Source organism: Narcine bancroftii, chromosome 2 (assembly GCF_036971445.1).
Source record: "Narcine bancroftii isolate sNarBan1 chromosome 2, sNarBan1.hap1, whole genome shotgun sequence".
Taxonomy (NCBI): Eukaryota; Metazoa; Chordata; class Chondrichthyes; order Torpediniformes; family Narcinidae; genus Narcine; species Narcine bancroftii.
Genome location: NC_091470.1, coordinates 246,851,014 through 246,875,795, shown reverse-complemented (window position 1 = coordinate 246,875,795; position 24,782 = coordinate 246,851,014). Strand labels below are relative to the sequence as shown.

At 40.3% G+C, this 24,782-nt stretch overlaps 1 protein-coding gene and 1 long non-coding RNA gene across 5 annotated transcripts in view; one reads left to right on the top strand and one right to left on the bottom strand.

Annotated features, from left to right (window-relative positions):
- arpp21 (cAMP-regulated phosphoprotein, 21) overlaps positions 1–24,782 on the bottom strand; it is a 338,413-nt gene that overhangs the window by 221,323 nt on the left and 92,308 nt on the right. For 3 of the 4 annotated variants that reach the window (XM_069920753.1, XM_069920752.1, XM_069920755.1), the window contains exon 1: positions 21,762–24,140. The exons of the other annotated variant lie outside the window; for it this stretch is intronic. The gene's annotated coding sequence lies outside the window, so the exon portion shown is untranslated. Of the gene's footprint in view, positions 1–21,761; positions 24,141–24,782 lie in introns of those variants that run through there. 4 annotated transcript variants of the gene reach the window in all.
- Positions 16,784–24,782, top strand: part of LOC138755206 (uncharacterized) — a 129,294-nt gene continuing 121,295 nt past the window's right edge. Inside the window, exons 1-2 of the long non-coding RNA XR_011352117.1 lie at positions 16,784–16,872; positions 18,333–18,423. This is a non-coding gene — a long non-coding RNA (uncharacterized lncRNA). The remainder of the gene's footprint in view (positions 16,873–18,332; positions 18,424–24,782) is intronic.

Sequence of the window (24,782 nt, the reverse complement as noted above, 5' to 3'; positions counted from 1 at the left end):
CATTGCATTTGACAGAAGATGTGGAAGTTGGTGGGTGGAAAGGAACATTATCTAGGTCTGCTGGGGGGAAAAAGAGATATGGTAGGTGTGGGAAATAAAGGGAAATGTGGCATATCAACATTTATGTTTTTATTACATTGTTAATTAACCCCATATGTCATCACATTCTTATGCCGGAATGAAAATATGTTCAGTAAAACACCCAAAAAGACATAGGTTGGCTGGAGTAAAACAAAAACATAAAATTCCAGATGTAATGCAACAAATCAGAAGGCAGCTGCATCAATATTTCTGGTAGGAAGTGGTCATACAGTTCTTCCCTTTTTGCTTCCATGCTGATTCCATGAGGGACTGCTGGCCTGTACTGACTACCAATTCAACAATTGTGCTCCCAATCAAGTCCACGTACTGGACAATGTGATCCACCATGTTACCTCAGGGAAACATATCTTCGGCGCAAGTACATCGTGACAATAAAAAAAAAACAAAGATGCTGGAAATCTGGAATGAAAACAAAAATTCTGGAAGAACTAATCTGCAGGATGAGAAACAGAGGAAGCATCATCGTCTGTTATCCTCTGAATTACTAAGTGTTTTTAAAATGCAGGCATGTAATGGCACAATCAAGGAATTTTGTCTCTACATGGGCAGTCTAAAAAGGAATGTGCAGGAATTTTGAGTCGATTCCAAGACAGCGATTTATCCTGCAAGACCCTTACAACTTTTTGGAGGAAGCCTTCAGTGTAAATCGTACTGGAAAAATTTGTTGGTCATTCACTCTACTGCACATCCAACCATTGGGACTGTTGCACTCAGGTACTTGCAGTCTAAAAAGGTGCCCAGTATAAACGACCACATGGGGAGTTAATTTTTTCAGCAATTTTCCCGACATTGCAGTCTAAATAACATTACTGATTACATTCTCTTGTTGGTATACGTAATCTGAATTGTACTTCCTCTACCAGGTCTGTCCCCATAGTCTCCCAGGAACTCTACTACAGGTCCTCCTTTTTCTTAGCTAGTCCCATGGAATTAAGGATGACTTGCTTCCACTCCTGTGCATCTTAAGACATTAAAGACATATAGGGAAAATTTTCTGGGGCTCTTCTGGAAATAAATATCATCTATAGCCATGAATGAGTTACCCAGACACTAGAGAGTTATGGTTAGATTGAGGCTGATGTTTTTTCTTTATTTTTGAAGGGCTGCAAGGATAAGCTAAGGAACAGCAGGTCAGCCTAACATCAGTGATGGAAAAGTTAATGAAGGAAATTCTGAGGGACATAATCTGCCATCATATGGAAAGGGAAGAAATGATTAGGGATTCTCAGCATGGCTTTGTGGGTGGGAAATCATGTCTCACAAATTTGACTGAATTTTTTGAAGAGGTGACAAAGAAGATTGATGAGGGCTGGGCATGAACATTTGTCTACATCAACTTCTGCAAGGTATTTGACAAGCATATGCAATAATAGGGTGGTCCAGAAAGTTAGATAATATGGGAACAAGGGTAAGCTGGCCAACAGAATTCAAAATTGGCTTGATGGAAGAGCTGCTGTAGAAAATCATGAGGGTAGACAAGGTGAATGGTCTGTGGTGGGGGCCAACCTCTGTACCTGCAGGAGTGTAAGGGGACAGGACAACACCTGGCCGGCTGTCAATCAGTTGGCCTGAATGGATCAAGCCCCACCCGGTCGGGTGTCAATCACCCTCTGGGATCTAAGCCTGCGCCGGCCTCCCGAGGCCTCACACAGAGTTGCTGCAGCCACAGCCAGCCTGGCTCTATGGAGGTATTTGTGGATTAAAGCCTGTTATACAATCTTTACCTTGTGTGTGTCTGATTCTGTCTAACAGCGCACCACATGGTCACAATTTTTTTTCCCAGAATAAGGGAGTCTAAAACGATAGGGCATAGATTTAAGGTGAAGGGGAAATTATGTAAAAGGGACCTGAGAGGCAATTTTTTTTTTACACAATGGTTTATGAAATGAGCTGCAAGAGGAAATTCCGGAGGCAGGTTTAATTACAATGTTTAAAAGTTATTTAGATGGTTCAGATGGAAACAGACCAAACACAGGTAAATGGGGCAAGCTCACATAAACAGTTTTATTAGCCTAGAGTTGGAGACAAATGCCCTAACACATACCACATAACTCTATAATTTTATACAAGCTACAGCTCCTGGATTTTTTTGGACATACAGCCGGTAACAAGCCCTTTCAATCTAAGAGCCTGGGTTGCCCATTACGCTCAATTAACCTACAACCCTGATATGTTTTGAACAGTGGGAGGAAACCAGATCACTCAGAGGAAATCTACACAGTCACAGGGAAAACATACAAACTCCTTACAGAGAGCACCAGATTCGAACCCCAGTTGCTGGTGCTGGAACAGCATTGCACTAACAACTAAGCTCACTGTGGCACTCCAGTTGGGTATGCATCGTCACGTTTTGAATGTTATACCATTTTGTCTCACCATAACCGAACCATTGTACCTTTCTCCTTCCAGAAAGCTGAGTATTATAATGAGCTAGTAAGTGAAAAAGCTTTAAGAGTGTTGGGATGGATGCATAAAAGATGTTGGCATCTGGAGCAAAAACCAATCAGCTGGACGAGATCAGCAATTGAGCATAGAAGGAAAAAGAACTGAAGGAAAATTAACACTGTCACAATTTCAAGTTGAAACCCTTCACCAATATTCTAATGAAGATGACTATCAAAATTAGAATTTATTGTCATGAACATGTCACAAAATTTGATGTTTTGCAGCAGCGTCACACAATGCAAACACATATAAACCAAATTACAAAATAAATAATATTAATGCAAGAGAAAGAAAAAGACCAAGTTAGGTAACATCTATATTTCATTGCTCATTCTGAAATTTGATGATGGGGGAAGAAGCTGTCATTGTGACGCTGAGTGCTCGTCTTTAGGCTCCTGTGTTTATTTCCCCAATGGTAGCAGAGTGAAGAGGGCATGGCCTGGGTGGTGAGGGTCCTTGAGGATAGAGATTGCTTTCTTAAGGCACCACATCTTGTAGATGTCCTTGATGGAGTGAAGACTAGTGCCTATGATGTTGCATTATTACTTGCCATATCAGTGCATTTACCATATACAGATACAGACCGATTGAGGTTGGATGTCAGAAGAGATAGCAAAAGGCAAGAGCACTACATTTCTGCCCTCCGAAGATTAGCTTTGTGTCTGGTGTAGAAGTCTCAACTGAAGACTCTGAGGGAACCGCCTATAAAATTGCTGGAAATATAAACTGCTAAATGCCAACTGTCTGGCATCAGGTTTGAATGCAGCTTTGAGCTCCTGCTTTCCAGGCTGGATATGATAGAACTAACTCGATTCACATGCTAGTGGCAAGTGCACCCATTGATGATGTATTGTCTCATGGCTCATATTACAGCCTGCAGTGCAGCACTGTTGTAGAGGAGCTCAGACTGCTGCCATGTGAGCTCAAAATTGTAACATAGAGATTGAGGATTACATTCCCCAAGGGTAAAGATGGCCACAGAAAATCAAGAACTGCAGGTGCTATAAATTTGAAATTAAAAAAAAAGCACCAGAAAATAGTAAGTCAGGAAGCATCTGTGAAGAGAACAACAGTCAAGATTTAGGTCAAAAGCCTTTTAACAGAATGTTGATTTAGTTCTGAAGAAAGGTTATTGAAGTGAAATATTAACTTTGGTTCTTTTTCCATGGATTTATTTTGGTTTTCTTCATGAAAGGAAGTTACAGCACTTCTAATTAATCTCCAAAGCAATAGTATCATATCAGTTTTGGACTCTGTGACATTGTGATCCTCCTTCTCAGCACTGGTTCACCTAACAATCGCTGCACAGAGTAGTACATGATAACTTATCAGAGACTTATTGGTAAGTTACAGGAAAGTGGAGTCCGGGGAAGTATATTGGCCTGGATTGAAAATTGGTTGCCTGACAGGAGGCAGAGAGTCGGGATAAATGGGAGTTTTTCAGGTTGGCAGAGAGTGGTAAGTGGGGTGCCGCAGGGGTCGGTGTTAGGCCCACAACTGTTCATCATTTACATTGATGACTTGGAGGAGGGGACAAAATGTGGCATAGCCAAGTTTGCGGATGACACCAAATTGAGTAGAAGAGCAAATTGTAATGAGGATGTGAAGAGTCTGCAGAGGGATATAGTTAAGCTGGATGAGTGGGCAAAGGTCTGGCAGATGGAGTACAATGTTAGTAAGTGTGAGGTTATCCACTTTGGCAAGAAAAATAAAAGAGCTGAATATTATTTAAAGGGTGAAAAACTACAGAATGCTGTTTTGCAGAGGGACTTGGGAGTGCTTGTGCATGAATCGCAAAAAGTTAGGTTGCAGGTGCAGCAGGTTATTAAGAAGGCAAATGGAATGTTGGCCTTCATCGCTAGAGGAATTGAATTCAGAAGTAGGGAGGTAATGTTGCAACTGTATAAGGTACTGGTGAGACCGCACCTGGAGTACTTTGTCCAGTTCTGGTCTCCATATTTGAGGAAGGATATACTGGCTTTGGAGATGGTCCACAGGAGGTTTACTAGGTTGATCGTGGGATGAAGGGGTTGACTTATGATGAAAGATTAAATCGTCTAGGATTGTATTCACTCGAGTTCAGAAGAATGAGAGGAGATCTTATAGAAACATATAGGATTATGAAGGGTATGGATAGGATAGATGTAGGAAGGTTTTTTGAGCTGGCCGGGGAAACTAAAACGAGAGGACACAGTCTCAAGATTCGGTGGAGTAGATTTAGGACAGAGATGAGGAAAAATAGTTTTTCCCAGAGAGTAGTGAATGTTTGGAATTCTCTAAGCAGGGAAGTGGTTGAGGCTGCCTCATTAAACATAATTAAAATTTGGTTAGATAAATTTTTACATGATAGAGGAATTAGGGGATATGGGGAGAAGGCAGGTAGGTGGAGTTAGGTCATAAATTAGATCAGCCATGATCGTATTGAATGGCGGAGCAGGCTCGATGGGCCATTTTTGGCCTACTCCTGTTCCTACTTCCTATGTTCCTAACTATAGTGAAAAGTTGAAAGCAGAACCATGAATGCTGAAAAATGAAATTATGCTCTCTCCAATGGCTTCAAATTCCAGAAACTGTAAATTTAATTTATGCTCAGTATATTTAAACAAGGCGGTAGTGAGATTCTAACATTCCAAATAAAATCATTTTTACATGTTTCTCAAAAACCCCATAAAAGAAAAGGTAACATACCATTTGATTCAATTGCTCGGGAAATGAAGAGGAAATATAAGTTCATGACAAAGACTTGCATCAATGGCTTTGCACTCTCTAATATTTTCTGAAGGGAATTTCTGCTCATCCAGGATACTGTGACCATTTAGTGACAGAGCATGGGTCAAGGGAATGACAGTATAATATGGGTGTAATTAATGGGCATGCAAGCCTTGCAAAGCTTTTGGATGATAGAATGGGCCCTGAATGATAGGATCTGTGAGGACACTACACACAAGAGAATGCATTGCAGGTGATTCTCTGGCCACAATGAGATGGATAAAAATGGAACCAGGTGCGTGATGTACCACCTGCTGGTTGTCAAGCGAGAGCAGTAGGAAATAATGCTTACTGCATTAAAAAAGGTAGACATGATTGTCAAGGAAGGCGAGATAAATTTTGTCATAATTACACAGGATACCATTATCCCTTCTGCTACATTTTTTCTTTGTTAAAATGTGAATGGTATTAAATTACATTGAAAGTGACAAAAGCTATCAATTTTGATTTGAACCATTTGGCACAACATCAGAAATGGCAGAGACTAATTTCAGCAATAATACTGCAACTGTTGGTGTTGACATTTTTTCTGAAGCACCCAGGAAGAAGATATAAACATCTCCTCCACAATCTCCATCAGTACTGGAGCATCACAGGGCTGCATTCTTAGCCCCCTGCTCCACTCAATTTTCCTCAATGACTGTGTGGCTCGATACAAGAACACCATCTACACATTTGCAGACAATATCATGGTCCTTTGTCATATAAAAAGGGGCCATGGGTCAGCATATAGGAGGGAGACTAAAAACTTGGCTGAATGGTGCACCAACAATACCTTGCATCAAAAATGTCACCACAAACAAGGACCTGATTGTGGACTTCAGGAGGGGGAAAAAAAGAAGTGCATGATCCAGTAATCACTGGGGGATCAGAGGTGGAGAAGGTGAGCAAATTTAATTTCCTAAGAATCACTATCTCAGAGGACCTTTCCTGGACCCAACACAACAATGTCATCATGAAGAAAGCATGTCAGTGCCTCTACTTCCTCAGGAGTTTGCATAAGTTCGGTTTGACATCGAAAACCTTGGCAAATTTCTATAGACGTGCAGTGGAAAGTTTGCTGACCAGCTGCATCAGGGCCTGGTATGGGGCACCAATATCTCTGAGTGAAAAGCCCTGCAAAATGTAGTGGACACAGCCCAGTACATCATAAACAAAACTCTAAATGGAATGTTGCCATAGGAGAGCAGTGGCAATCATTATGGATCCATACCACACCGAACATGCTTTGTCCTGACTGGTGCCATCAGGAGAGTGCCACAAGACTCACACAACCAGGTTGAGGAACAGTTACTACCTTTCCACCATCAGATTCCTACACAACAAACTCAGAGATTCATTTTAATGACTCTTACTTTACACATTATTAATTATTGAATATTTAGTTTATACATTGCACACAGCTGTTTACATTTCTTATATATTTCTCTCTTTTGTGTAAATATTTCATTGCACTACCAATCAGTAGAAATCCTGCATGGCCAACAGGAAAAAGAATCTCAGGGTTTTATGTGTTGTCATGTGTGTACTCTGACAATAAATCTGAACATTGAAAGGAAGGCAGGAAAGACTACTTCCCTTTACACCATCAACTCAAGTCAAATTAAGTTTATTTTCTTCTGATTGCACAAGTACAAACCAACAAAACAGCATTCTCCACTCCTTGATGCAAAACACAGAGACACAAAACCAGACATAATACACATACAAACAGACAATACATATGTACAGCAAATATTCATATATACAGATATATAAATATAGTTTAATAAATATGAGAATCTCGGATGGTTTAATGTGAGTATCTCATACAGTCGTTCAGCATTCTCACTGCCTGTGGGAAGAAGCTGTTTCTCATCCTGAGAGTGCTGGCTTTGATACTCCTGTATCCACTTTCATGATGAGTACAGCTGGAAGATGCTGTGTGCAGGATGGAAGGGGTCCTCAATGATTTTGTGTGTCCTCTTCAGACAACAATCTCCATAGATCACATCAATGTGGGGGAGGGAGACTTCAATGATCCTCTCTGCCATTCTTGTGGTCCTGTCGATCGACCTCTGATCCATTTCTCTGCAGCAACCATACCACACGGTGATGCAGCCAACCAGAGCTCCTATAGAAGGTTGACATGATGGTGGCCAGTACCCTGCCCATTTCAGTCTTCTCAGGAAGTGCAGTCACTGTTGCACCTTCCTGATAAGTGAGGAGATTTTAGTGAACCAAGGAACTTGGTGCTCTCCATTCTCTCTGCTACAGAGTTATTGATGTGCAATGAGGGGTGGTTGTTCCTGGTCCTCCTGAAGTCCACGATCATCTCTTTCGTCTTGTACACGATGAGACTTAGTTAATTATTCTCGCACCATTCCTTAAGCTTTGTACTAAGATTGGGGCTGTAATCTTCAAACACCTTCTTCCTGAGGCAACCTGGACTCAGCTGGTGTCTGGAGAATGGCTTCTCTGAGTGGAGACTCCTTATTGTAAAGTAGTCATGTTTTATATGGACTCATTGCGGATATTTACTATTAGGATGGGGTGTCGGGCAGTAGATATGCATTGATAACTTTTATCCTTCATTTTAATATCCCTTTCTCTTATGCATTTCAGGAATGAAACCATGACAACAGAGCTCAGACTGAAACTCTACGAAAATGCAAAGGATCATCAATGATGCTAGAGTGCTGACAGTAAGTTTAATACTTTATTCATTCTTTTTATAGATAAGCATTATCCCAGCAGGAAACTTATTGAAGTTGAAGCACAGCATCTGACTAAAAGGACTGAGGATCAGAACAATGAGCCACATTACTTGCAATCCCAACAGGTTCCCAAAGTTGGCACATTACCCTGAGCATCAACTCCACAAGAAATTACCAGAAGGATAGACAAAATATTTCAAGAATTCCCAGCTCCTTGGAAACATAGAACATGTGCACTAACTCATGGGAAACTCTAATCCACAGCCATTCAAAATTGAAAAAGAGCATTCAGGATGGCAATGATTCTCTCCAGTCTTTTTATCGGAAGTACATAAAAAAAAACAGTGAAAATATCAGAAAGAGTTTATCACCAAACTCCCAAACTGCTTACCCTGACAAATACTGCCTGCCTACCTGTGATAGAGTTTCCTAGTTCTAAACTTGGACCCAGCGCACACTTCAAAGCCCATACAACTGGTGTGAAAGCAAGTCATCCTCAATCCCAAGGGACTACCTAAAATAGCTTTCATAGACACTGGCAAAAGTTAACAAATAATCTGATTGTTTCTGCAATGAAGCAAAAAACCTAAAATCCTTAGTAGTGAGTTAACATATTTCTTTCATTAATAATTATAGGAATTCATAGAACATACATAGCAATTCTCTTTATTTTTGATGATATTTATAGCAGTTAAAATATTTATTTTCTTTTTTATGAATTTGTATGTGGAAATATGTAGTATTAATACAATAGATTATTTTCACTCTTGTTCTCCTTTAGAAATTATCCTCAAAATGCATTTTTAAATTTAGTTAGCTCTGGAAAAATCAATATTTTTATTCCTAATTGCTCTTGAAATAGAGGTGGCAAAGCTACCTATTCAATTGCTGCAATTGTTGCTGTGGACCCCGTCACGGTTTAGATACAACATATTTCCAAATTGGGATGATGGGTGGCTCAGATTGCAATCTTGAAGATGCAGATGTTCTCTTTGCTCAATATCATACAGACAACATCTGCCATTCTGCCTTCATCAGTCTACTCAGTTATATTGTCAAAAATCTCAATCAAATTAGTAAGATGGAATTTACCCCACATAAAGCCATGCTTACTATCACTAATCAGCCCCTGCATTTTCAATTTCACATTAATCCTATTCCTTAGGATTTTCTCCAATAATTTCTCTCACTTGCCTTTAATTTCCTGACTAATCCCTGCTGCCATTTTTAAATTAATAAGCATTGGCTATCCTCTAGTCTTATGGTATGTCACCTATGGTTACCAAAGATTCACACATCTCCATCCCTGCCACATCCATCTCCTCCTTTGCTTCCCATAGCATCCTGAGATAGGTCTCATTTAATACCAAGCAGATTACCCCTTTGGTCCCTCAGGGAGCACACTCCTTCACACTACCTGCTTGGCCATGATATAGAATGTCCTGGGATTCTCTTTAATGTTAATATAAATCTAACAGTTTTAAAGCAGTGATGGCAAAGAATAAGAATGGTCCACAAGTTAAAGTCCTAAATTGGGGCAAAGGCAATTTTTAAGGTATCAAACGAGAACTTATAAAGATTGATTGGGAGAAGCTGTTCGCTGGTAAAGGGATATCTGGCAAGTAGGAGGATTTTAAGAAAGAGACAGGAAGCTGTGGTAAACCACTGTATGTATATATTTATCTGTTTGGGCACACTCATTGGCAGACTGAACCTGTGCCCCCCCCCCCCCCCCCCCCCCACAGGCTCCTGAATAAAGGTGACTGTTCCTCAGCCCCCTCTACAGTGCAGGACAGTCGAGCAGCATGGACATGCCTTTGTTCTATAGCAAATAAAAGCCAATTAATTTGCTCAGCTTCAGTCTTTTGGATTCATTGATGGACAGCAAGTTCCTATTAGAGTGAAGGGCAAGGCTGGCAGGGTTAAGGAAACCCTGATGTCAGTTGCAAACAGTGAATCCTTTGAATATAGAGAATGTTGATCTTAACACTGTTGGTAATCTTAGGTAATCTTAGACACTTAGGTAATCTTCACTATCCTTTATACCACTGACATTGGTGTCATCTGCAAACTTACTAACCATGTCAACCACATTCTCATCCAAATTGAGAATGTGAATGACAAAAAACAATGGACCTTGTCACCCAATGAATCACAGTCCTCCAATCACTACAACTCTCCTGGTCTCCTGCTGCGCTCAGATTTGGGGGAAGCTCTTGGTCTCCTCTGGAAGGCTATTACCCCTAGGAGTATAAAAAAAAACACATTAATGAGGAGAATGGCCACAATGGAAACTTGCACTTGCTGTCTACACCTTCTGCTTTTCATGAAAGCCATTTCACTATTTGTTGCCTCTAACCTTTGTAGTGACTTTCTCACCGATATTCCTGTCCATGATGCAGTTAATTAGGAGCTGCAGCTGGACACACCTCCTGCAGATATAATTGTCAGGGAGACTGAAAATCTCCCTGATCAAACTCATTCACTGCAAATTTACAAGATAAACTGGGTTTCTGTAATGAACATTGTTCCACTGATATTATTGATTTCCAATTTAATTGTGCTGTAGAAGACTGTGTGATTTGTTTGTGTTTGGTTTTAATTGATTAGCATCAGAGAAACACAAATAGGATTCAAGGTGTAGTCGATTTAGATAGCTGTATTTGGTTTGGTTGGTCATTCATGTTAATTTTGAAGAGCAGGGTGTCAAGAAGTATCTGTCCAGATGAAACATATGAGAACTGCTCTACCCAAGACTGCAAAAAATGTCAGGAAGTTGTGAATGCAGCTCAGGCCATCACACAAACCCACCTTTCCTCTTTCCTCTCCATCTACACCTCCCGCTGTCTCAGGAAAGCTGCTAATACATTAAATGATACCTCCTCCATACTATCTACTCCCCCACCTTTGTTGGGGAAAAGATACATGTGCTTGAAAACATGAACCTCCAGTTTCAAGGATGACTTCTTTCCTGCTGTTGTCAGTTACTTCAGACACTTCAATGGAGCTCTTATTGGGAAAAAATTGCTTTTTTAAAAAAAACTGTACCCTTTTCTATACAGTACACCATGTTTTTGTGCCCTGTACTATTTGCCTTACTCTCACTATAGTCTTATTTATTTATTGTTGCACTACCTTCTGTTTGAGTTAACTTTCTTGGATAGCACACAAAATTAAGCTTTTCTTGTACCTTAGAACAAAGAACCATACAGCACAGTATCAGCCTTTCAGCGCACAATGTTGTGCCGATCACTGGAATCATTAGACTGCACCAGGTAACACCATCAGAGGGGTTGACACCAAAATGAATCATGAGGTTTTGTTTGCACACACTATAAGATCAGTGCCGCTGCTGCCACACTCCTCCCAGTCAGAGCCACTGCCACCCCTTGGGGGGGGGTGACACCATGAGTTACGCATTGGATGACACCAACCCTACTGATGCCCCTCGTGCCGATCTATATACCAAAAATAAACTAAAGTCCTCCTACCTCACAAGCCTTTCTTTCATCCATGTGCGTCTAGAGTCTTTTGAATGCTGAAATTGTTCTAGCTTCCACCACCCCTGGCATGGCATTCCAGGCACCCTCAACTCTCTGTGTAAAACAAACTTACCCCTGATGTCTCCCCTAAACTTTCCTCCCTTCACTATGTCCAGTTGTTCTCTGGTGTTTGCTACTCCCGCCCTGGGAGAAAGGTGTTGACTGTCTATCTTATCCATGACTCTCAATCTTATACACCTCTATTAAATTACCTCTTATCCCTCTTTACCCCAAAGAAAAAAACCCTAGCTCTGCTAACATTGCCTCATAAGACATACTTCAGTCCAGGCAACATCCTGGTAAATTTTCTCTTTACACTCTCTATAGCTTCCACATCTTTCTTGTAATGTGGTGATCAGAACTGAACACAAGTGTGGTCTCACCAGAGATAGAAAGTGGGACAGAGAGAGTGGGATAGATAGGGAGAGTGTGGGTATGGAGCCCAGGGCAGGGGAATACTCCTCTTCTGGGATGTGGATTATTAAGGAGATTGGTAGTTTCCCCAATGACTACAAATGTGAGGTGCATCCAGTTGATGCTCCTGACAAGCCGTGTTAAATCTTTTGAGCAGGAATTGGATAAACTTAGGAGACTGAGGTGTGATAAGTAGGAGTTACAGGAACACTATTACACCTAGGAGATTGGGAAAGGGTCAATGAGTTACAGTTAAGAGAGGGAGAAGGTAGGCAGAGAAGGGCCCCCCTGGTGTGTGTCCTTTGAAAAATTAGTATACATTTTTTTATAATTTTGAGGGAGATGACTTACCGGGTACAAGCCATGGCAATCAGGTCTCTGGCACCGAATGTGGCTAAGAAGTGAAAGGGGAAATAGAGACAAGTTGTCATGATAGGGGATTCCATAGTTAGGGGGACAGAATGAGAGTTCTGTGGAGGAGATCATGAATCCTGGATGGCATGTTTTCTCCCTGGTGCCAGGGTTGAGGATATCTCAGATCGAGTTCACAACATTCTTAGGTGGGAGGGTGATCAGTCAGATGTCGTGGTCCATGTAAGACCCAATGACATAGGTAAGAAGGGTGAGGAGGCCCTGCATGAAGAGTTCAAGGCATTAGGCACTAGGTTGAAAAAGACGACATCAAGGGTAGTGATCTTAGGATTGCATCCTGTGTCATGTGCTTGAGAGGTTAGAAATGGGAGGAGAAGGCAGCTTAACACATGGATGAGGGCATGGTGTGGTAGGGAGAGCTTCAGGTTTTAGATCCTTGGGCTCTGTTCCAAAGAAGTGGGATTCTGTCCTGATAGGTTTAAACTAGATTTGCAGGGGGAGGGGAACCAGAGTCTTAGAGCAGTTAGTGAAAAGGAGGAGGATAAAGGTCATGTGAGGGCTGCATGTATAGTCAGAAATCAAAGGTTTGTATGAGATAGAAATGTTCTCAGGTGCATTTATTTTAATGCAAAGAGTATAGTTAGAAAAGCTGATGAGCTCAGGGCTTGGATTGGCACGTGGGATATGACATAATTGCTATTAGTGAGACTTGATTGCAGGAGAGGCAGGACTGGCAGCTCAATGTTCCAAGGTTCTGTTGCTTTAGACATGATAGAGGAGATAGATTGTGGGGGTAGTTTAGGTCACAAACAAATACTTCACAAAACAGATCTCATTTAAAATGCCAGAGCTTTGCTCAAGCCAAACAGTCCAGACTCCGAGTGCCTTCACACAAACTTTGAAGGATGCCTATGAGGACTTCACAAGAAGATGTAAAGTGGACATGTTGTGGAGTAATGGGTTCTTGTTTTGAAAGCAACAGATGAACAGACTCAGAAGTTTGGGTCCGGTGCCACAATCTGTCCGGTTGCAGTTTGCTGTTCTAAGAACGTCATGTCGTTTTGCAAAAAGAGAGGTAGAGAGAGAGAGAGAGAGAGAGAGAGAGAGAGAGAGAGAGAGAGAGAGAGAGAGAGAGAGAGAGAACTAGTTTCTGCAGTCATCGTAAGCTGGCAGCTTGTTGAAAGCCCATTTTGAAGACAGGTTGTGAATTCTGAGTTTAGCCTGTTGAAAACCCTTGTAGTCCTTACAAGAGGAAATTGCTGGCTAGAGTGTTTCACCTGAAATAAGGGAGACAAAAAGAACTCTGTGGTGATCTGCAGAAGAAAAGGTTATCATTTGGAAAACCCTGAAGGGACAAGTTTCTTTGGCAAGACACTGAAGTGGCTGATCGGAGGGAATCAGTTTGTGTGTGTCCAATGAGCAACAAATCTCTCTCTGAAACCAACAAGAACCTTTCTGAGCAGTAACCATTTAAGCACCAGAGCTTGGTGAAAATTCATAAATGTTAAATTCTACGCAGAGTGTAAGAATTGCTGGGTACCGGCAAACTTGGAGGAATGAGAGGTGAGATTGGACTGTGAGTCAGGGAACTTTTCTGAAATTGTGCACTTAGAATTAGAAGGGGGTTGTTAATAGCAATGTTAAAGTTTGATCCTGATTTTATGTTTAAAGAAAATTAAAAAGTAACTTTTGTTTAGGTAACCATTTGTCTTGGTGAATTTGGATTGCTGCTGGGTTTTAGGGTCCTCTGGGCCCGTAAAAATACAAACACATAATTCCCTGAAGATGGCATCGTAAGTAGACAGGGTTGTAAAGAAAGCTTTTGGCATTTTAGTCTTTATAAACCTAAATATTGTATATAGGAGTTAGGAATGTTATGTTGAAGTTGTTTAAGACATTGGTGAGGCCAAATTTGGAATATAGGATGTATATCAATATGATCGAAAGAGTGCAGAGAAGATTTACTAGGATGTTGCTGGATCTTCAGGAATTGATTACAGGGAAAGATTAAAAAAGATTAGGACTTTATTCCCTGGAGTGAAGAAGAATGAGGGAAGATTTGATAGATGTTTACAAGATTATAAGAAGTATAGACAGAGAGTAGTAGTAGGATTTTCCATTTAGATTGGGGGAGATAAAGACAAAAGGTCATAGATTGAAGCTGAAAGGAGAAAGGTTTAGGGGCAACATTATGGGAAAGTTCTTCACAGAGTGGTGGGACTATAGAATGAGCTGCCATCTGATGTGGTGAATGTGGGCTCGATCTTGAATTTTAAGAATAAATTGGATAAATACATGTATGGGAGAGGTTTGGAGGGTTATGGAATGGGAGCAAGTCAATGGGACTAGTGGAATGATGATTGGCACAGACTAGAAGGGCCAAAAGACCTGTTTTCTGTGCTATAGCATTCTAGAGCTGAAACATTACTTCATGACTCCTGAACTTTCTCCCTCGATTAATGAAGGCCAGCGTACCATTGGCCTTCCTAACTGTCCTATCAACCTGCACAGAGATTTGAACGATTTATGAATTTGGACCTCTTGGTACACATGACAATAAATGATTCAGATGCAGGCATTTTTGCTTGAGCTAAGACATTGCACTGAAGGTGCCAGTGAAACAAAGTTCTTCAATTCCACATAAAATCAGATTTCCTCATGTATTTAGTTTGGTGAATAATGCCTCTTCCTGTCTCACATATTCCAAAACAACATTCAATGATTGATGGAGAGGAAAACAAAAGCCACAGTGAGGTTAAAAAAAACACAATAGCGGTCAGTTTTCAGTTGGATAAGAATCAGCATCTGGCCAGGGTATAGCATGTTTGACGGGAATCCAGCTTGAACATGGATGAACTACTGCTCCCAAATGGGTGAAAATTGATACAGGAAGAAGCATTCAAAGCATTTAAAGATGGCAAAGCAAACAATTGGCCAAAGGCCCTTTCGATCTGAGTACTTGTTAACCAGCTCTGATGCATAATAAAGTCTGCTTTTTACTGGGTCTTGGATGAACTGTTGGATATCTCAATCACCCAGCCTTCATTACAAATCCATATTTCTTTATCTGCAAACTGTCATCAAGTTTTTTAAAAATTATTTACAAATTAAAAATCACAAAATAAATCACATATTTTACAATATTTCAAATCCATTTCAAATACATGTGGTGTATATAAAAAAAGAGGAAGAAAACTTCCACCCTCTCCCCTCTAACCCCCTGCAAAGCAAAAATGTATAGGACAAGAGATCTTCAACAGGGGCACTCATTACAATAAGGTTCTTCTCATGTACAGAAACCTTTAGGAGAAAGGGAATATCTGAGTTTCATTTAAATACTCATACCCAAACTTTGTAAATATAGACTCCGTATTTTCAAAAATATATGGTATTTATCTCATAAGTTACGTAATTTTATCAAGTGGTATACAACTCTGAACTTCCACGTGCCATCTCTCCATTCCCAAATCTGTATCAGATTATAGCAATACATTTTCTAGCTATTGGTAAAGCAATTTGAACAAATTTCACTTGCTACATATTCAATTTTAATTTAGGTTTATTACCTCTAATATCACCCAAAAAAAAGCATTTGATCCTGTGGGAATTTCATCCCCATTATTCAGTCTAATAAATTACCTATTTCCAAACAAAGGTTTAATCTTAGGATACTTCCAAGTAGAATGCAGAAAAGTACCAACTTCCTATCCACATCTAAAACATAAATCCGAAAAGGTCTGGTTCAATTTATTTAGCTTCTGTGGTGCCAAATATAACTGATGAACAAAATATCATAACAACCTAATCCTCACATTTATTGTGATTTTCATAATTTCTCTACATAACTCAATCTAATTGCTTATTCAAATCTACTTCCCGTCTTTGTCTTAATTTACGAACCCCTACTTTCCGAGCTTTTTCTGGTAACATACATTTCTTTATGTCTCCATTACACAACAATGACTTCAACTCTGTCTCTGCTGGCAATAGCGGATCTTGACCAAAATTTTCATGTAAGAATCTGATAATAACAAAGTCTGGTGTTCTCAGATACCTTGAACCTCTCCTTCATTCTACTGAAAGTAATAAGATTCCCTGCTTCTAAACAATCCTCAATCTTCTTAATATCCTGGTGCATTGACTTCCTTGACAACTGTCATCAAGTTCTGAAACTCTGGTATTTTTTCCATTTTAGATTTTCAAATTTATTGTCAGAGTTCATACATAACATTCACATACACCCGAGATTCCTTTTTCCTTCAGAAGCAACAGAACAGAATTACCACTAATTGGTCGTGCAAAAATAAACAATCAAAAGAACTGTAAACAAATAATGAATGTAAACAAACTGACCATGCAATACAGGGAGAGCAAAGAAAATCAATAGATTGCACAAGAGTCCTGAACTTAGTCCCTGATTGAATTTGTTGTTGAGGAGTCTGATGGTGGAGGGGTAGCAGCTGTTCCTGAACCTGGTGGTGTGAGTCTTGTGGTACCTAGACCTCTTTCCTGATGGCAGCAGCGAGAACAGAGTATGTACTGGGTTGTGTGAGTCTTTGATGAATGCTGCTGCTCTCCGACAGCAGCATTCCCTGTAGATGCACTCAATAGTGGGGAGGGTTTTGCCTGAAATGTCCTGGGTTGTGTCTACTACCTTTTGGAGGTTTTACACTCAGGAGTATTGGTGTTCCCATACCAGACCGTGATACAGCTTGTCAGCTCACTTTCCATCACACATCTGTAGAAATTTGCCAGAGTTTGTGGTGTCATACCAAACCTCTGAAAACTCTTTAGGAAGTAGAGGCACTGATGTCCTATCTTCACGATGCCATTGGTCTGTTTGGTCAAGGAAAGATCCTCTGAGATAGTGACTCCTAAGAACCTAAATCCGCTCACCCTCTCCACCTCAGATTCCCCAATGATCACTGGATTGTACACCTCTGGCTTTCCTTTCCTGAAGTCAACAATCAGTTTCTTAGTTTTGGTGACATTGAGTGTAAGGTTGTTGTTGGTGCACTATTCAACCAAGTTTTCACTCTCCATCCTGTATGCAGACTCATGCCCATCCTTTATACAACCCACTACCATGATATTGTCAACAGATTTGTAGATGGTGTTATTGTTGGACTGAGCTACAGAGTCGTAGGTCTAAAGTGAGTAGAGCATGGAGCTAAGAGCACAGCCCTGTGGTGCTCCTGTACTTGTGGATTGTGGACGAGAAGTTCTTACCAATCTTCACTGGTTGTGGTCTGGAGGAGAGGAAATCCATGATCCAATTACACAGTGGGTTGTTAACTGCAAGATCTTGGAGTTTGTTGATCAGGTTTGAGGGGATGATGGTGTTAAATGCCAAATTGTAGTCGATAAAGAGCATCCTAATGAATGCATCTTTGCTGTCCAGATGTTCCCAGGTTTTGTGTAGAACCAGTGAGATGCGATAGGCGAACTGGAATGGATCAGTGTCACCACACAGACAGGAGCTGATAGGCTTCATCACCATTCTTTCAAAACACTTCATCACTGTTGATGTAAGTGCTACTGGTCAATAGTCATTAAGGCAGGTTACTGCACACTTCTTGGGCACTGGTACGATTAAAGCCTGTTTGAAACTGGTGGGTACACACCCTGTTGGAGTGAGATATTAAAGATACCTGTGAAACTTTGGTAAGTCGATCAGCCCAGATCTTTAGTACAAGGCCAGGTACTCTATCCGGGCCGGACGCTTTCCTCAGATACACTTTCCTGAAGGAAGCACGCACATCATCCTTAAATACGGACAGGGTGAGATTGTCAGGGGACATTGGGGTGTGAAGGGGTGGTTTTGCACTGTTACGGTCGTCAAACCAGGCATAGGAGGCATTGAGTTCCTCAGGGAGAGAAGCTTCGCTGGATTTGGTTTTGTAACAGGTTATGGCATTCAGGCCCTGATACAGCTGTCATGTTTCCCTTGTTTTCTTTTTCCATTTTCATCTGGAATCTCCTCTTCGCCCAGGAGAGAGCCTTCCACAGGTCATACCTACTGCTGCTGCTGTACTGATCTGGATTTCGAGACTTAAATGCCTGCGATCTGGCTCTCAGATGGTGTGAGTTAACTTCATTTTTACACGTCTCTCATTGCAGTTTTCTTTCTTCCATTTGTTAGGGATGTGGGGTGATTGCCACTTTATGGCATTGTACTACTGCTTAGCTACAGCAGGGTTTACTCCTCATTGATTGTCAATTATGCTTTCTTGCTATAGCATCTTATAGTTGCATTCACTGGCATAAAGTATTTTTACTAGCTTTCTAAAATGTGCACATACAAGTTCCGACAAACAATACTGAGATTACATTTTTTTCCTGGCATTTTTTTTCCAGTCATACAGCAGGATAACAGGCTCGTGCTGCCCAATTACACAACAACCCCTGTATGTCCTGAAGGGTGGGAGGAAACCCATGCAGACACAGGGAAAACATACAAACTCCTGACTGACAGCATTGGATTCGAACCCGGGCCTCTGGCATTGTAATAGTGTTGTGCTAATGACTACACGAATCCAATCCAATTTTCACCAACAACAAGCACTGTGTTACAAAAAAAAGAGAGGACATTTTATGGAGATAATTTGTTTCATGCCAATTTATTTTTAAAAGCATGGAAAATGTATCCAAAAAGTTACTTCATGTGTTTCTTTATATGTCAGCATAATGCCAAGAACTTGGAAGTTAAAATAGCAATATAAAAATCTGCAAATGAGAAATGCATTATTTGTTTTCTATTGGAAGTTGCTATCTTTCATTTCTCATGTAAACAAAATGCAACCAAGCTATTTTAAAACACATATTCTGCATCCCACATACTTCCTATTTTTATTGTAAGATACATTTTGGAACATATTTAATTTTTTATCAAAGTGTTAAAACTTTTTGCTTAGTTATCATTTGTTTGTCCAGCCTATTATGAAGAAAGGATATGTTTTCCCTCCTATAGGACCAGATTTTCTTTCATTTTCAATCTTTTTATTAACATTTTACAATATACACAGCATAAGGAGAATAGAAATAATACAATTAAAATGAGATGTCCAAGTCTACATAGTAGAAGTATCATTTATAAATTCCAGAGTGTAATTGTGACATATTTTCTAACAAAGAAAACAAATAAATATTTATGTTATATATAAAAAACAACACAACTAATCTACTGAAAATAAAATTTAAAAAAACAACTGAGCAGCCTATCCCGAGGATCTGTCGAATAGTTTAAAACATAGCTCCTGTCCACACCTACAGATAACAAAAACAGCATGAATTATATTACGTCTGGAAAGGAAGAGTAAGTTCATAGAAAAACGTCAGTTCTATCGCATGAAAGAAATCAATAAATGGTTTCCATGTTTCTTCAAATTTAGTAGTTGTATCTAAAGTACGACTTCTGATTTATTTCTAGATTTAAGAAAGACACAACATGAGAAAGCCACTGAAATAATGTAGGAGAATCAGAGTCTTTCCATTTAAGTAAAATAGCTCTTCGAGCTAATAGTGTAGAAGGACCAGATTTTTTTCTTTTCTTTTTAAAATATTTTTATTACGTTTAACATAACCATCCATATACAAAGTATTGAAAAGCATGGTAAAATAATAACATATACATTCCAACCCTTAAAATTAATTGTAATAATCTATTAAAGTAATTATACATATAAATCAATTAATTACTATTAAAACAAATCACAATATATTAATAAGATCTTAAAAAAAGGGATATTATGCAGGATAATTATAATTAAACCAACAAATCCACTTTTCTAAAAGAAAAAAAAACAAAAACTAAACTACTCCCATTCTCTAATCCACGTTGCAAGAAAAATACAAAGATTGATCAGGTCACATCTTCTAGAAGATGGAAAGAACAGCCCTAGAGCACCCAAATCCTCTAAAACTGGCATTTATGATAACATTCATTAAATGGACCCATACCTTGTACAGTATCTTTAATGCCATACCTAATTTTCTATAAGCTTAAATATGACTTTATATCATGAAGCCACGTACACGAGTCAGTGAGAGTTCATTTTTCATTTCATTAGAATTGCTCATCTGGCTATCAGCATTCTCAAAACTAAAAATTTATCTGGTTTACATGAAAAACCAAATGGTGCAGTTAAAGGGCAAGAAACTAATTTAATCTTAAAAATCATTGACAAAGATTGAAAAATATTCTGCCAATAACTTCATAATTTATGACATTCCCAAAACATATGGATCAGTGAGGCTTCAAAAAAATGTTACACCATTTTTTCTGCCTTCATTATTAGATGGTATTAAAAATTTCAAAGATTTATTGATTCAAAATAACTGCTTATTTTGAAAATTTGTCTGTTAAATTCAAGTTTTCTAATAGAGATTCTTTTTAGATATTTGCAAGTTAGAAATTTTGTTCGGTCTAAATTGGACACTTTTCCTCGAATTGCATATTCAAATATTCTGGATTTACTTTCAGACTTGCAATTTGTTCACAGTGGATTGATATTGATCTATTGGATTTAAAATTAGCTTCAATGGCTAAGATTAAAAATGATTGGGAATGAGATCTCAATATAACTTTTTCAGATGAGGATTGGTTTTCTACTCTCAGTTTGATCAATGAATCTTCATTTTGTGCTTGGCACTGTTTATTACAATTTAAGGTGATACACAGAATACATAGGTCTAAATTTAAATGATCCCGTTTCTATGAAGATGCTGATCCATTGAGCAAAAAGAGTACAATTTTTGGACCAGATTTTCTGCCCAGGATCGGGAAGAAGATGGGGAATAGAACTGTGTGTTGAAAATTTGGCCCATTTTCTTTGATATGAGGCATTCAATAGGATTGTGGCTGATCTTTAACTGCAGCGTCACTTTTAAGATCTGAAGGAAATTTTTTTAGAATTGCGGGTGTATAGAAAGGAGAAGTGGGGCAAGGGAGTAGGAAATCAAGGCTGAGAGATAATGAAAGACTGAGGTCAACTTCAGCACTTCATTCCCCTGTTTTCCTCTTCCTTGGGGAAGAAGCCGTGTTGTAAAAATAGGCTCCAAGGTAATCCTGCGAATCAGAGGAAGCCCTGAAAAGAATAATCAAATGTAACAACGCAGCCTGTAAGTTATTTGACAACCACTGTCCTTTGCCATGGACTTTCAAAGCAGAATAATCCTCATTTGTTATTCTGCCAAAATACTCTGCTGGAAATAGAGATAAAACTAAATCTATGATCTCCCTATTCATTTATCTTCAGTTCTGGTTTTTTTGTCATGAGCTTTTGACTAATCAAAATGTTTTAATTAACAAGCATAGATCATAATAACAATAAAACTGAGCGTAAGATGTGCCTAAACATGTATTTTAATATTAAGTAGTGCTGAAGATTCTGGAAGAAACTGCACAATTAAGTGTCAATACCCGCACCATTCGGCACGTTCCCCAACAACCTGTAGAGATTCTGTCAGGATGCATCACTGCATGGTACATGAACCGTTCTGACCAATTGCAAAGTTGTGAACATAGCTCTCCTCCATCAAATCCATCTACACTTACTACTGGCTCAGAAAAGTGGGTCACAGTGCGAAATGAAGAACGAGATAATGATCAGACGTCATTGAGGCGAAGTTCAGTAAAAGTCGTTTTTTCAAACAGTCACACGCAGCTTTTTAAAACCCCGCGTGTTCCAAATGATGTCACCGCATTGTGATGTAATGACGTCACTCTGAACCTCCTGAGCTGGTTCGATTAAGCCTTGAGTGAGCTGGTATATGCCCCCCTCCCCCCAGAACAGGCAATAGGAGGCTAAACCTCTGGTGCCATTTCACTCTTGGGTGGTAGTCTGCGGCTTTGCATCAGGGGTCACGGCAAGGTCCAATCAAAGTTGAGATGAGTGGGCTTTCATCGGTCAATCATAAATGTCTCTAGATGCCCTCCAATGTCCAGTACACAATTTGTACGATTGTTTCATAGCACTCTGAAGGGACCCTCATATGGCCTCTGTAAGGGTGGCCCGTGTGCACCTCTACGCACAAACACAAACTCACAGTCCCTTGCGGATGAAGGATGTCTTTGTTCTGTGCCTTGTCATGGGAAATGGGGCCAATTTTCTAAGTCGCTCCCACAGTCTGCCTAAGACTTCAGTCAGTGGCACTTCCTGTCCATGTGCTGCAGGCACGAACTCCTTAGGTACAATGAGCGTGGCTCCATAAACCAACTCTGCCGATGGGGAGTTGAGATCCTCCTTGGGTGCCGTTCTTATTCCGAGGAGGATCCAGGGCAGCTCGTTCGCCCAATAAGGTCCCTGGAGATGGGCCATCAGTGCAGCCTTTATGTGCCTATGGAACTGCTCTACCAGGCCATTCAACTGCGGGAGCTCGGCTGTCATTCCCAGCAGTCATGACAAAAGGTCCCAGAGTGCGGAGGTAAACTGTGGGCCTCTGTTGGAGGTGACGTGTCTGGCTATGCCAAACCAGATACCCAAGCAAAAATAAAAGCTCTGGTGCATGAATCGGTCAATGAGTCCATCATAGGAACCACCTACAGCCACCAAGTGAATCTGTCGATGACCATTAACTAGTACCTAGACCTCATGACACCAGAAATGGGCTGACAATGTTGACATGCACGTGGTTGAATCTGCGCTGCGGTGGCAGGAAAGGGTGAAGCAGTGCCTTCACGTGCCTTTTCACTTTTGCAGATTGGCAGTCCATGCATGTCTTTGCCCAGTACATGACCCGTTTTTTGAGTCCATGCTATACAAACCTGTCCTGCTATACAAAAGGCAGACCATCGCTCGAATTGAGGGATGGGATAATCCATGAAAGGCATAGAAAATGCAATCTCTCCACGTACGGACAATAGGATGACGCTGACCTGTGGAAACGTCACACAGGAGAGTAGGACCTTGCAGCCCAAAGGCTACATCCTCAAGTTGCAGGCTCATGACAACAGTTCTATAAGCCAGGAGTTTGTCAACCTGTGGCTGAGTTTTGGCAAGCATCATGTAGTCTACACCTGGAGAGAAGGCACATACTGCTTGAATGGAGGAGTGGGACAGGGCATCAGCCACCATATTACTCTTACCAGAGGTATGTTTAATCCTGGTTGAAAACTCAGATACATAAAATACATGATGATGCTGTAGATAGGGATCTGATGCCTTTGTTAAAGAAAACGTTAGCAGTTTGTGGTCAATAAAAAACTGTAAAGTCCCTGCCTTCCAAAAAATAGCAAAGTGACTGACCACTAGGTACAGCACCAGCAATTCCCTATTGAATGTGCTGTATTTTGTTTGCGAAGGGCGGAAGTGCCTACTAAAAATGCTCGAAGCTTCCATTGTCCATTGGTGTACTGTTCCAAGACCCCGCCTACCGCAGTGAGCCCTGGTCCTGCGTTCCTGGTATGAATGTCAAAGCCCGAAGGAGGAAGAACACTAACCTTTGCACCCATGTCGACTAGAAATTTACACTGATATGTTCGTCCCAAACATCCAGTAGGCTTTTACGGTGGCCAGCTGCCAAAGGCATTATCACAGAGTCATGCTTGTATGTGGGAATGTACGTCCTCATCACCAGTACTCGTGGAGCCTGAGCCTTTGGGTGTGACGCAGTGCTACTTTCTGTGGGCCTTACACTGTGCTGTTTCGCGTGCCACAGAATGTCTACACAGGTGGCCACGTCAAGTCCTCGTCAGCCAACATGAGGCAGGTCACCAATGTAGCAACTGTGTGAAGTGAATAATGAGAAAATGATCAGACGTAGTCGAGTTGAAGTTCAGTAAAAGTTGTTTTTTTTCAAATAGACACCTGCAGCTTTTTAAAACCTCACGCATTCCAAATGACGTCAATGCATTTGTGATATCATCACATCACTCGGAACCTCCTGAGCCGGTTCGATTAAGCCTCTGGTGAGCCATTACACCAGCATATTAAATTACTCATTCCACCCCAGGCAACACTTGCTTTACCTTTCTATTAGGAAGAAGATTCACGAGTGTGAAATCAACTCATCACTAAATTTAAGGCTAGTTCCTTCTCACTGCAATCAGACTCCTAATTGAACATTGCATGAGTAAAATAATGTTGGTGTTCCTCTATCCTGCACTCAGTATTTATTGTATGGATTGACTTGCCGAATAGCATGCAAAAATCTTTGCCCTGTACCTCTGCTCACTTAACAATCACAATGCCTGCAGACTTCCTGTTTAACTCACTTAACAATAAACATGAACTATTCAGTTTAAGCACGATTGGGCTAACATTCACCTCAAATTCAAACTGAACCTAAATGTCACTTCACATCTAGTCCCTTGAATACTTCTGTTCTTTTCGCAACTGGAAGTGCATCTCATGGATGTTCTCTGATGCAGTGGTCTGACATTGATATGCACAACTGATATCGCTGAGTGGAAGACAGTTTTGAACATTGATTTCATAAGTGA